Source organism: Cyanistes caeruleus, chromosome 1, assembly GCF_971803275.1.
Source record: "Cyanistes caeruleus chromosome 1, bCyaCae1.hap1.1, whole genome shotgun sequence".
Taxonomy (NCBI): domain Eukaryota; kingdom Metazoa; phylum Chordata; class Aves; order Passeriformes; family Paridae; genus Cyanistes; species Cyanistes caeruleus.
In genome coordinates, this window is record NC_141701.1 from 143,707,249 (window position 1) to 143,719,582 (window position 12,334).

At 37.4% G+C, this 12,334-nt stretch overlaps 1 protein-coding gene across 1 annotated transcript in view; it reads left to right on the plus strand.

Annotated features, from left to right (window-relative positions):
• PTPRN2 (protein tyrosine phosphatase receptor type N2) overlaps positions 1–12,334 on the plus strand; it is a 635,529-nt gene that overhangs the window by 184,105 nt on the left and 439,090 nt on the right. The gene's annotated exons all lie outside the window — the stretch shown is intronic.

Below are 12,334 nucleotides of genomic sequence, written 5' to 3' on the forward strand. Positions count from 1 at the left end.
TTACTGCCACAGAGAGGCACTATTTTTATTAGCAGGTCACCAGCTTCATCTTTCAACATGCTCAGCTACTTCTTGTGAGTGAATCCAGGTAGAAATTCTAATGTTAAAATAATTAGCTAAAACATCCAAGATGTTTTTGTTTTTGTTAGAGAAGTAGAGTGTACTTTTATGTCTTTGCATTCTGGTTAGCCACTGACAATATGTGGGATTGGATGGGACTCAGTATAACTGTGTTAGCATATTGTTATTCCTGGGTTAATTAGCCCTGCCAACATCTGCAGGGCTTTGTTTTGTATACATTATAGTTTTGACAGTGCCAACTTAAGTATCACGTCATGGTAGTGCATTTATTGAGTAGATACTCTATTTATGGTCAATTTTAGATTCTCTTGGTGTTATAAATGCTAAGTCCTTACCTTAAATTTCTATCTGACTTTGCAGGGTATCAGATTTCTTCTTGCCATGATTTTTTTATTTACTGAAGCTTTGCTTACTTCTAGTGATTTCATAGTGTCAATCATTAGAAGTAGTGGGTTGAGTATTACTGCTTAAACAGATTTCTATAAAAGGCCTACATGTATTGACTTCTCTTCTAAAGTACCTTACAGTGCAAGCTTTATCCAGTTTGCTGGTTTTCTTCTCTTTTCACAGAGGAAATATTTTGAGTTTATTGCTAATATACCACAGGAATCTAACCACTTGTGGTAAAATTTAGTCTGTGTACAAAGAACCCAGACCAGTGTCTTCAAATGCACCATATGTATATTTTGTCTGGTACTTCTCTGAGAATTTTTGTTTGTTTGTTTAGTGTGATATTGTGTCTACACACAAGAGATTTATATGCCTTTTATTTAGTAGCTGTTTTGTAGGCTTTAAAATTTGTCATCCAGTTCCCTGTGCACTGTCCGATTTACAAAAATCTCCCTCCCTAAGTCTGCAGCTGGTTTTGGTAGAGAAGGCAGCACATGAACAATCCCAGGACTGAATGATGAACAGTTGAATTCACTGTTTTCAAAGTTAGTGAATCAGTGCTTTGGCAGAAGAACACAATCCTCTTCTTCCATCTCTAGTGAGTAGATAATTCAAGGTTTAAATGTCCTCTAAAAAAACTTTTTTTGCCATTCCAGCTATAAAGAATTGGGTTATCATTGGGTGCTTCCCCATGGATGCCTTTTAAATGGGAAATGAGGGGGAAATTAATCCTGTATCACCCTTTGCACAAGCTGGAGTTTTGCCTAGTAGACTTAGGAGAAATTAAACTGAGAGAAAAACATAAAAATGAGTTTTTGCTTGTTGTTTTTTTTAAGAGTGATGAAAAATAAGTTCTTCCAGTGATAAGTGTTCTTCTGCCTATGTCTCCAAGGATTATAATGTTATTGCTATCTAATTGATCCAAGCCTTTGCACTGCCCATGGTGGTTCAGAAGAGCTCACCAGGGAGAGGCTGTGATTAGAGTCACAGCCCTTTTACTTTTCACAGAGCATTCTGTATCCCAAAACACAACCTTTTCCCTCCCATTTACATGGCATAGACTGATAGTTAGTGCTGTCTAAATGCTGCAAATGAGCTCCTTGCTACTCTAACATTCTTTAGGAGTCATAGATTATATTCCCAGGCCTAAAGCTGTTTACTGCATCCATCATCGGTACCACTAAATGGCAGTTCATCTAATCTGCCTTAAGGGACACAAGGGAATTTTGTCAAAGTAGTCTCAGATAAATGATTGTACAATATACATTATTTCTCCACAGTTATTTCTAAATACATTTTAAGGAAAAAATATATATTGGGGGAAAAATGATTTGCCTCACAAAAAGAGTGAAAAATAAACGTTGTCATGAGTGCAGTGACACACTTCATTTGTAGGAGAAGTAGCATAATGTTCATTGATATAAACCAGTGATTTAACAAAGCTAAAGTAGTAACTTTTAAATAGTAAATGTATTTAAATATGCAATGTAATATTTAAATAGTAAGTGCTACAGTGGTTTAACAGGATTCAATGGCAAAGCACACTTGATCATTTACTGCATAGAGGACAGGGTCAGACAAATCTGCCAGGGAGACCCTACCATTGAGTAATGAGGCTTGTAAAGGACCCCCTTGTGTCCTAAACTCCTTTCTGAGGGGGGTTCAAGACTTAGACCCAGGCTCAGTTAACAGTTTATTCTAAAGGATTATATGCACACATTAATCCTTTATATCACTTAGCTAAGACTCCAAAGTCTCATCTCTCTTATTTCCAATTTACTTACTGAGTACCTGGTGTGATAAGCGTTCTCTCAGTTTTGATGTGTAGCCTTGAGAGGTGTCCCTACTCAAGGGCAAATCCTGGCATGAAGGCCACTGCTGTGCAGAGCTCAGTGGGCCCTGGGCTGTCCCTGTTTGTGGAATAAGATGATTGATTTATAGTCATATTCTCATTCCGGATGTATTTCAGCTGGCGTGTGCTCAACTGGCCCTCAGCTGTCAAGTAAGATGTTTGGCCTTCAGCTATTTTGGTTTTTCCTGTCTTCCCAGAGTCCAGCTCAAGCCAGATGCAGCCAGCATGACCACCACTGGTGGCTATTGATTAAGCAGAAAAGAAAGGGGAGGGGAAGGACCACAACATTACATTAGCTGTAAAACATCACACTCATTCAATCAGGCACTGCCAGCATAGAAATCATGTTCGTATGCTTGAATAACAGTGTTTTTAACTGCATGAACACGTATAAAATTTTACTATTTTACAGTCTTAATTCAGAACTAGACATTTATTTCCTTACCTGGAAAGTTATGAGTGATTAAAGTGACTGGGACTGAACAAGACTTTGTTTCTGAAAGGCACAGGATAGCTCCAGTCTGAGCAGAGAACATCAACTTCTAGCAGAAACTGCTTGTCATTTTTCAGGAGGGAGCCTCTGTGTCTTAAACTGAATTATAGAAATCTGTGTCAGGGAAAAACACTCTCTTCTCTCTTGGACATGGCAGTAAAGTAAATATATCTAAACAAGTTCTTTGAAACATTCCACAGACTTTTCTGCAAGATGATGCATTGTTAGATGAAAGAACTGCTCAATGCCAGTTTTTTTTTTCCCAAAGAATTACTAGCAAGATCAAATCTAAAACCAAATTGCTTTCAGTACAAGATAGCATGATGAATCATTTTTTGGCTTATTTTCTATTTTCAGACCTCGTTCTTTCATTTTTAGTGCCATTCCAAAGAGCCAAGTATGCATATAAAAGGAATAGTGGGATTTTGGCTTTCTCTTGAAATGCCAATTAGGGTACTGAAATTATTTTTAAGAAAGAAAAAGGAGTAATCTTAGAACCCTAAACCTAGAAAAAACTATTCCAAAAAGAGTTGACATTCTGTGAAATGGGGATAGGGTTAAAGCTCAGAATAGAAATTATTATCCAAGAAAAAATAAGTGTATGTGGTTCTGTTTCCTGCTGTCTTGTTAAAATGATACAAATTTTTGACAGCTATGGGAAGGATGAGAAGAAATTCAGAGAAATGTGAGACTCTGATAGAGGTTTAAGCTTTACGTTGGTCATGGTTTAAATCGTCTTTAAAAGTATTTTCACTCCAATGGATTGTGTAACTCTCATATTTAAGGTTGTGCAACTGTCATATTTAAGTAACCTGTGCATTTACAGTGAGATGCACTGGAAAGGAAGTTATAATTGCATTATTTTGTCTGTTTTCTTAAATTTTGAGTAATGTGGAAAAAATGTGCCACTTTTTAATCCTAACTTGGAATAAATGAAATCAGGAATGTTATTGTAGCAGTATTGAGCCAGAGCAAATTGCAGGACAATGGATTTAGAGTAGAACTAATCAAATATTGGAAATTTTCATCTGTAAGAAATCCTCACATCTCAAAGACATTGTCTTGGGGGATATGGATTGATGCTTGGGGGGAATCTTTGATAATTCTGAAATAAATTGCATATAACTCATTATTTTAGAACTCCCAGAGGCTTGAGAAGCACCATCTACTTGGAAGTCCTGGGAGTTTCAGCTCCTGTGAACTGAAGAATTGCCAGGATTTCCTGTCTTTCAGCTGACAGGTTGTAGCTCCCAGGACTTCTTGTACAGCTTTTCTTTCTAGGTGAAAGGGTAGGAAAGCAGGTTCCTGTGAGGTATTTTCCAGAATGTTTTCTAAACAGAACCTCTGTCTTTGTAAACGTCTAAGATAATACAACATTCAAATCATGCTTCCTTTAGTCCCTGTTACCTGTTCAAACCCAACAGCACTACAATAAATCTCTGTGCTTTGCTTTTCCAACATTTTTTCTCAGTACGTGGAATTGTCTCATTAGGCATCTTACAGACATAAAGCTGAAATATCCTCCAACACAGCTGAGGAATCATCCCAGGTACATATACCTCCCTGATAGAAAATCACTGCTTCAAATGAGATGGAAAGAAGAGATTGTTGATTGTTGGAGTGGAGAGGGAAAGCATTTGGGTGAGGGAGCATTAAACTCTAAATTGCATTAATATTGGTTAAACTATTTTGTCTGGCAATTGACCAAAACAGATAACATCCTGTATGGCTTGAGGATGTCATTAGAAAGAATGATCATGCTCTAGTAATGGCCAGTGATCATCTGGTGATTGCCCTTGTGATTTTCTGGTAAATTTGATGCAGTGCAGTTAAATTTTCAGTGACCTGAGTGTGGGCCATGTCCCTGGGCTATTTGCATAATCTGAGTTACTCTTACTTGGCAGTATCTGACAGCAGTAATGTTGGTGCTGTGAACCACTGTGGCTCCTCTCAGCTGTCGATTAGCAGGAGGAATGTCTTCCTGTGAAAATTTTCAGATATATCCCTGCAATTTAGCACTTTATCCTCATCTCTGGCAGTGTTCAAAGTCAGGTTGGATGGGGCTTTGAGTAACCTGGTCTAGTAGAAGGTGCCCTGCTTACAGCAGCGGATTGGAACTAGATGATGTTTAAGGTCCCTTCCAGACCAAACCAGTCTGTGATCTTATGGTGATATTTTTCACCAGTAAAAAGATTTCACAATCCCCATTGAAGCAACAGTGATTCCAGAGTGTCGTTTCATAATCTAAGATACTTAAAATGAAAAGAATTGAAAAATCAGCTGTTGTTTTGCAGTGATTCTTACCAGTCTGATCAATTTTCCTATTGAGATGGAGAAGATAAGATAATCATAACTTTGCAAAAAAATGTTTACTAGACGATGAAGGAAGCAGTAGCCCCTTTTCTCTTAGTGGTTTAGCTGCTGATGTAAATAGTGTTCATTTTAGCATGAAGATGGGACCCCCTTGTGTCAAACGTGGTACAAATACATAATGAGAGATTTGTTTCTCCCTCACTGACTGAATCTATAAAAACTTGTAGGCATCATGATAGTGATGTTCCAAAAACCCAGATACTCAGTGGTGCTGTCAGACACACTGAGGAGGTCACCAACACTTGTTCAGTGAACAGCAGTGTCTCTCCTATTAGTCCTTATTTGAGATCTCAGTCAGATGTTTCATAAAAAAACCCCAAGATTGATGGCAATCCTGGATTTTAGTTCTGAAAGGTTACGTTCCCAGCTAATGATAGGATGTTCTTTTGATTCCTCAAAGGAAATTATCATGAAATTCAAGTTGTCAAAACATATTATTAGGATTGTTGGGAAGAGTATAAAGCTTTAAATAATCATTAGGTGATGCCGGCAATGATACATACATAAAGACACCTGTTTTAGTGCAGAAGGGAGAGGTGATGAAGGCTAAAAGTGAGAGGACACTTGAGTGAAGGTGTTTGCTGTTTTCTCCTTTCTAAGGATTCTGGGAATCATCTTAGCACAGCCTGACCTCGGATCTTGTAACTCCTCTCAGCTGTTGCTGTGTGCTAATGGTGACTTCAGTGCCGTGGAGAGCCAGGCTGGATTGCTGAGAGAGTCCAAGTTACGAGGAGACTGGGTTTGGGTCGATATTAATGAAAACACAGGAGGAAAAATATTGTTATCTTCAAATGGGACATAGACAGAAACACTGTTTTTAAATTGTTCAGTAGAAAAAATTAGTATTATAGTGGGTTGAATCACTGTGAGTTTATAATTTCTGTGAGTAATGTAGATTGCTTTGTACTGTGAGTGTGCAGCAGAGGTTGGATAGTTTACCTTTTTGCAATCACCCTGGAATCAGTGGGTTCCTCAAGTGTTGCAACATACTTGAGTCCAGTCAAATGTTGGTAATTATTACAGCTTCTCTTGTGATTATCAGCAGTTTTCTTCTGTTGTCATTCAAAATTTCATTTCTGAATGAACTTCTTTGTAGCCATTTTACCAATCAATACTTCAGGGTCTGAAAGAAGGGAAGAGAAGCTGAACAAAGTGGCATCACCCAGAAGGATTTTTGTATACAGAGGGCATGAACATCGGGTCGTGCTCCAGGATCCATGTGATAGAATTTTCCTTGGTGTTCCTCAGCTCTGATCTTACTACGAACTGGAGAGCTGGAGGTGAGAAGTTAGTGACAAGCATGCTGAGCTGCCACATGCTGCCCAGCATCTCGTTGAAGGAAAAGGAAGTCAAAAAGGCTTTGACCCCAAACTACAAGATGAATTTCAGACCTAACACATTTTTCTGTTCTGTATTGTTGGGATCATTTCCTACCGAGATAGATACAGCCAGAGAAAAGAACGAATGTTTTCAAGTAGTTTACAGTGCCCTTATTGTTTCTCCTCTGCACTGGGGTGACTGCTTACAGGAAATTGTTGATAAGTTGAGAAACTTTCACTTGTCTCTCACTGGGACACAAAAGTTTCAGTTCCCCTGATCTCTGGTTGAAGGCAGTCAGAAAAATAATGCAAAAATACAGGACTCTTGAAAGGCACAGAGGGTGAGAACTTCAGGAAAGTAACTGAAATGAACAATACTATGCAGTAGATTTCATAGTGACAAATCCTTATCGTATATGCAGTTTACTGTGTACATTCTTGACAATTGCATAAAGGCCATACGAGTCACTCTGCAGGATAAGCACTTCTTATCAAGAGAAAATCGGAGCTACTTAGCGCAGAAATGTCATTGAAAATCAGGGAAATGGAGAAGTAAACCAGGATCTAACACCATGATTTGGAGCCAGATGTCTCTTCTGACCAGAATCATGCCATGAGCAGAGGGTTGGGGTCTGAGAACAGCACCCACTGCCTTGCACATCTGTGGGAAAGAACCTGCAAGATGGGATGAGGAGAAGTCAATAACATTTCCTTTGACATGAGAACTGGGGTGGGCATTTTGGGCTGAAGGCGTTGGAAAGAAAAAGGAACAGAAGGTTATTTCTTGAGAAATGCTCATTTAACTGGAATTTAAATGAGAGCCTCGTACAGAACTGCCATCCCAACCACCAAATTAAAAGCAATCCGTATGTTAAAGAAGTCAAGAATATAAACAGGGAGGAGGGAGAGATAAGATATTTCAAACATTTTAACAATTACCCTGAAACTAGATTAGAGTGGAATCCAAAGAGAGATCTTTTATCCTCTGTGGAACAGTATGAGTAATTCTTGTTTTCATTAAAAGTTTTCATTTTTTTAATGATGTTACATTTGCATTTTTTCCCCCTAAAAGATAAGAGTTGATTAACAGTGCACTGAGTTTTCCTTCTATGTTTCCAAAGTTTTCTTGAGAAGTTTTGTGGACTTGTCTCTTCTCTTCAGCCACATTTGCCTGGTTCAAAGACCAGATGCCATGGTCAGATTGAACAACAGAGAGAGGGATAAAGTGCTGAAGGTAATTCTGTGTCCTTATGTTTGTGCCAGCTGATTATATACATCTTTCCTTCTATGTGGCATAGCTTAGAAAAGCCTCTGAGCTGTCCCTATTCATGTTCAGGAGACAACCTTTCCCAAAGAGTCATACCCAGAAGAGAATTGGTCAAAATCTCTTGGGTAGTTTTGCATCAGATTAAATGAACTGCCCAATCTATGTTTTTATTATGTTTTTAACCCAACATTAATTTACTGGGGTAGGAAATAAGAAGGAACCAAGCAGTTTTAATTTCCTCCTTGCTTTCTTTCCACCTTTTTAACCCAATAGAAACTATTTGGATCTTGAAAAAAGATTGGATAACCTTGCTTGTATCATTAGAAACTATATCAGCAAGTTGGTGTAACATTATGTACTTTACTCTCCCTTTAGAATTCAGGTTCAAGTGAAAAAAAATGTTAGAAAAAGACATATGGCTTATGGGGACAGGTTTACTCTCTAGAGAAAAGTAAAGTTATTAAATGAGCAGTGCCTGCCAATTGCAGAAAAGTTGGCAGGGATGCCTTGGCACTGTAGTTTTTATTTATTATTTAAAAGGCCTCATGCAGGGCCTCTGAATATGGCCTTAAAATTCGAGGCAGGGTGTGAACATACAGGGTCAATGCACAAATTATGTGCTGTGTTACAAGCAGGAAGGAATTACAAAATGGAACAGGAATGACATTAAGAAAAATCCCCTCAGGAAAAATCAGTAGATATAATAATGACAAGATCTCACCTTAATTAGGAACTCTTTTTCTAAAGATTAAAACTATGTATGTATAGGAAAGAATTCCTTCTCTGAGGTCCTAGCCTGAAGTCAAAGCAGAGAAGATTCTGTAATGTTTTCTGGTAGTTACTATACAATGTTGGTCAGTTAGCAGACAAAAATAACCAAACAGGCAATGGATTTATTTTTAATTTTGTTAGGAACAGTTGTTAAAAGTCCATAATTATGAATTTTGGCGCAGTTTTAAGTATCATAGGTTGGTAAATAAATTAATCACATTTTGAAAATAGAACCTAGCTGTTAGTACAAAGGAATCCCAACATACACAACAACAGGTACTTGAGTTAGGAATCTTGCTTATTGTTAATAAGAGTGGGATGTAGGTATTCATCCCAGGGAGCTCGTATTTCCCAAGATTCAAAAAATTTTCTGATACTCTTAGTTAATAATAAAATTTTTGCATCTCTGGATAAGCCAACGGAAGAAAACCAAATATTCTTTCCAAAATTTAAATGATTTAATAGAAATGTACCCTCTACAAAATGCATTATATAAGATGTTTGATATGCTTAATATAATGATTCACTGAAACTACCATGGAAATTTCCTGGCAAGCAGTTCCCAAGCCAGCAATAGGCACAAGTAAAACCATGCAGAGGCAACTTTGCATAAGAGGTTGCAACTGGTGGCGCATGCAGAATCTCTCAGGGGTTGGGATCTGCAGGGCTGCGCTGCATGTTGAGTGCTGCTGATCCAAAGCCAGGCCTGGAGTCTCTTACAGCTGGAATTACCCTGCTGACAGCAGGCCCAGGAGCAGAGCTGATTAAGGACTGCGATCTGAATAGGGCCCTTGCGCTCTAAAAATGTTGCACTTTGTCTTTTTCTTCAATTTGTTGCAAACACTCAGCCCTGTACTTTTCCCCTCATGTTCATTTGACTTTCTTACTTTACCTAAGAGGAGCTATTTCCTGATGGTTTTGCACCTTGTGAGATATTTATTTTATCATACTTTTATGCTAAAAGTTTTCTAGGAAAGAAAAATGATTATTAGCATTGAGTATCTGTGTAAAAATAACATGATAATATGGTTTCTAATTTGCTTTTAAAACACAGGAAAGGATTGCCTTTGTACAGGGGAAGCTTCAGCTCTTTTTGCAAATCCAGAGCCTTCACTTTCAGTGAAATATATCAACACTGGAAGAAACCAAGTCCTATTTAAAGCTGAAAGCCTACTAGATGGGACTAAACCCCTGCATTTTTAAAGGGAGAAAGAGGAGGGAGAAAACCATTCATGAGAAGTATAAAATGTAATTTTGTTTTAAAGCTCACTAAAAGCTATATAGGTCATGAAGACAATCAGTCTTTTATTCTTTGAAATAATTCACATTACAGCCCAATGTATTACCACCCCTATCACAGAAAAGCCTTTAGATATGTGTTGGCAGATAATTACAAATTGATTTCTGGACCCTCATTTTGACAATGGTTTTGAAAACCTTTTTTTTTTTTTTTCTTTCTTTTTTTTTTTTTCTTTTTTCTTTCTGTTTAAAAGCCTTTTATGATTTCTCCTGCATCATAGTGGAGAAGTACTGTCATGATGAGATGGGCAAGTGTACTAACCATTTATAAAAAAGAGCCACAGAGTACAAGACCCAAAATATTCTGGAAATGAACTGTAAATGCTGCAGGTAACTGCAGCATACTTAATTTATGTCTATCTTCATCTTTCATCCTACTCAAACTTGATTTAATTTAAAAAATACATGGTAATTTAACAAATGATTAACCTAAAATTTTAAACAGGTTTTGCAGGTTGCTCCTTTCACTGCATACCAAATCCAGTTTCCTTTTTTTTCAGCACTTATGACTGTCAAAAAGTCTTCAGAAACTAAAATGCTTAACTCTTTACTTCTGTATTTACCCTTAAGGGTCAATCTGTTTCTAAAGATGCCACAGAGTGATTACCAATGTCACAGGCTGAAAGTTTAGTTTACAGTCTAAGACCTGTTCTAGGGGTAGCAGCCAAGTTTAGCGTGATAATCCCTGCCTTGAGGAGGCTACTGTTTAAAACTCAGCATGTTACAGCTGAAAAACACATTTAGGTAAAGTTGATGAGTAGGAAGGGAGAAGATGAGTAACAGAAATAACTGGATATCTTGGTATAGATGTGCTGTGTGCACAATCTGCAGTCAGTCGGTGACAGCTAGCGCAGTAATCACTACTCACCACCTGCTTAGCTGTGCTATTTTTAAAGTATCACTGAATGACAGCAGTAGTGGGGTTTTTTTAATTGTTTATTATTCCAGAGATTTAAATAGCGTTATCTTAGCATTTGGGATACATCTAAAGGATTTACAGCACTAAGAATATCCTAGGCATGCAGGTATGTGAAGCAGACTGTACGACATGCAGTAAACACTGACATAGAGTAACCGGAGGCTAAATTGAAATTTTTTTAGTTTTCCCGACTTTATTGATTTGGTTTTGAGTTGTTTTCCTTTCTAACTCAGACTTATGTATTATTAAAATGTTTGCAGAACATCAAGCATGATACATTTTTTCTTTGGTTTATTTTTCTTTTGGGGGAAAAATAATCTTTCAGATATGTGGGAATGGTGGCCATTAACTTTAGCTAATAACCCACTTGCATGCCTTTGAAGTAATTTTTTTTTTTCTTCAACTCCCAGAAGGATGTAATTTGTAAACAGTATTAAGAAAAGCATATGAAGTGCCACTGTCTTCAGTAATCTGTAACTCTCAAGGGAGGATACGTTTTGATCACACTTCTTGTTGAGCTTCAACCTGAGTCAGAATACTACAAAATTTAATTTTCTTTTCCTCTTAACTTTTTTCTATGTATTTATAAGTTATTTACTCTATTAACCATTTAACCCTCATTTTACCTTTCAACATTCTTGTTATTATTTGGCTGAAGAAAACTTTTCACTTTAAAACAAAATAGGAACACAAAATTCTTTAAAATGACGACTGAAATACATAAATTTATATGAACTAAAAATAATAACTAAATTTTTGAATAACTAAAATAACTCAGGAAAGTGGATATGAGCAGGTTAAGAGGTGCATTTTGTTTCTTAGGGGCAGTTCTTTAGCTGAAATTAATTACTAGAGTTCATTTTATTTTAAAGGGCATTTAACAATTTGCACAGCTTGGAGTCTGTCTCCTAATTTCCTCCATTTTTTAAAGAATATCTCTCACGTCTCTCTGTGCTGTGTATATTTGTATTTGTATGAATGATACTTGCCATAAGCTGTCCTTATTTTTTTCTAGACAAGACCCCTTAGGATTCTTTGGGAGTATCACTAATTTGTCTCCATGAAGATGCTGCTGTCCTGTTGATGTAAGCTGCTGCTGTAGACATGCTTGCAAAAGGCATGAATTTTTGCCTCCATTTGAAGTATTTAAAATCAGGGTGGAAATAGGAGAATAATTTAGGAATGAGGGACAAGCAATAGGAATATATTCATTCCTTATCCTTCAAATGAGATCAGGAAAGAGATGTGACAGGGCATTTTCTGTGTAATTAAAGAATACCGTTTGAAGTGAAAAGGATTGCTGTTTTCTGAATTCAGCTGTTTGTGTTCTGCTGTGGCCATGTATGAATAGGAGGGGTTGCCTGTGCTGCCTAAAGCTGCTCAAGCCTCCCCATCCCTCGGACAGAGGGGAGAGAGCAGCACAGCTCATATTCTTTGGGACCAGTTCCTACGCTCTGGCAATGCAAATGCAAAGACTCATTTCTTCCCCTGTAAAGCCAGTGCTCAGACAATATTGCAGAACAAACCTTTCCTTACACAAAGGTTATTTTCTCTCTGGAGCATTCTCTTT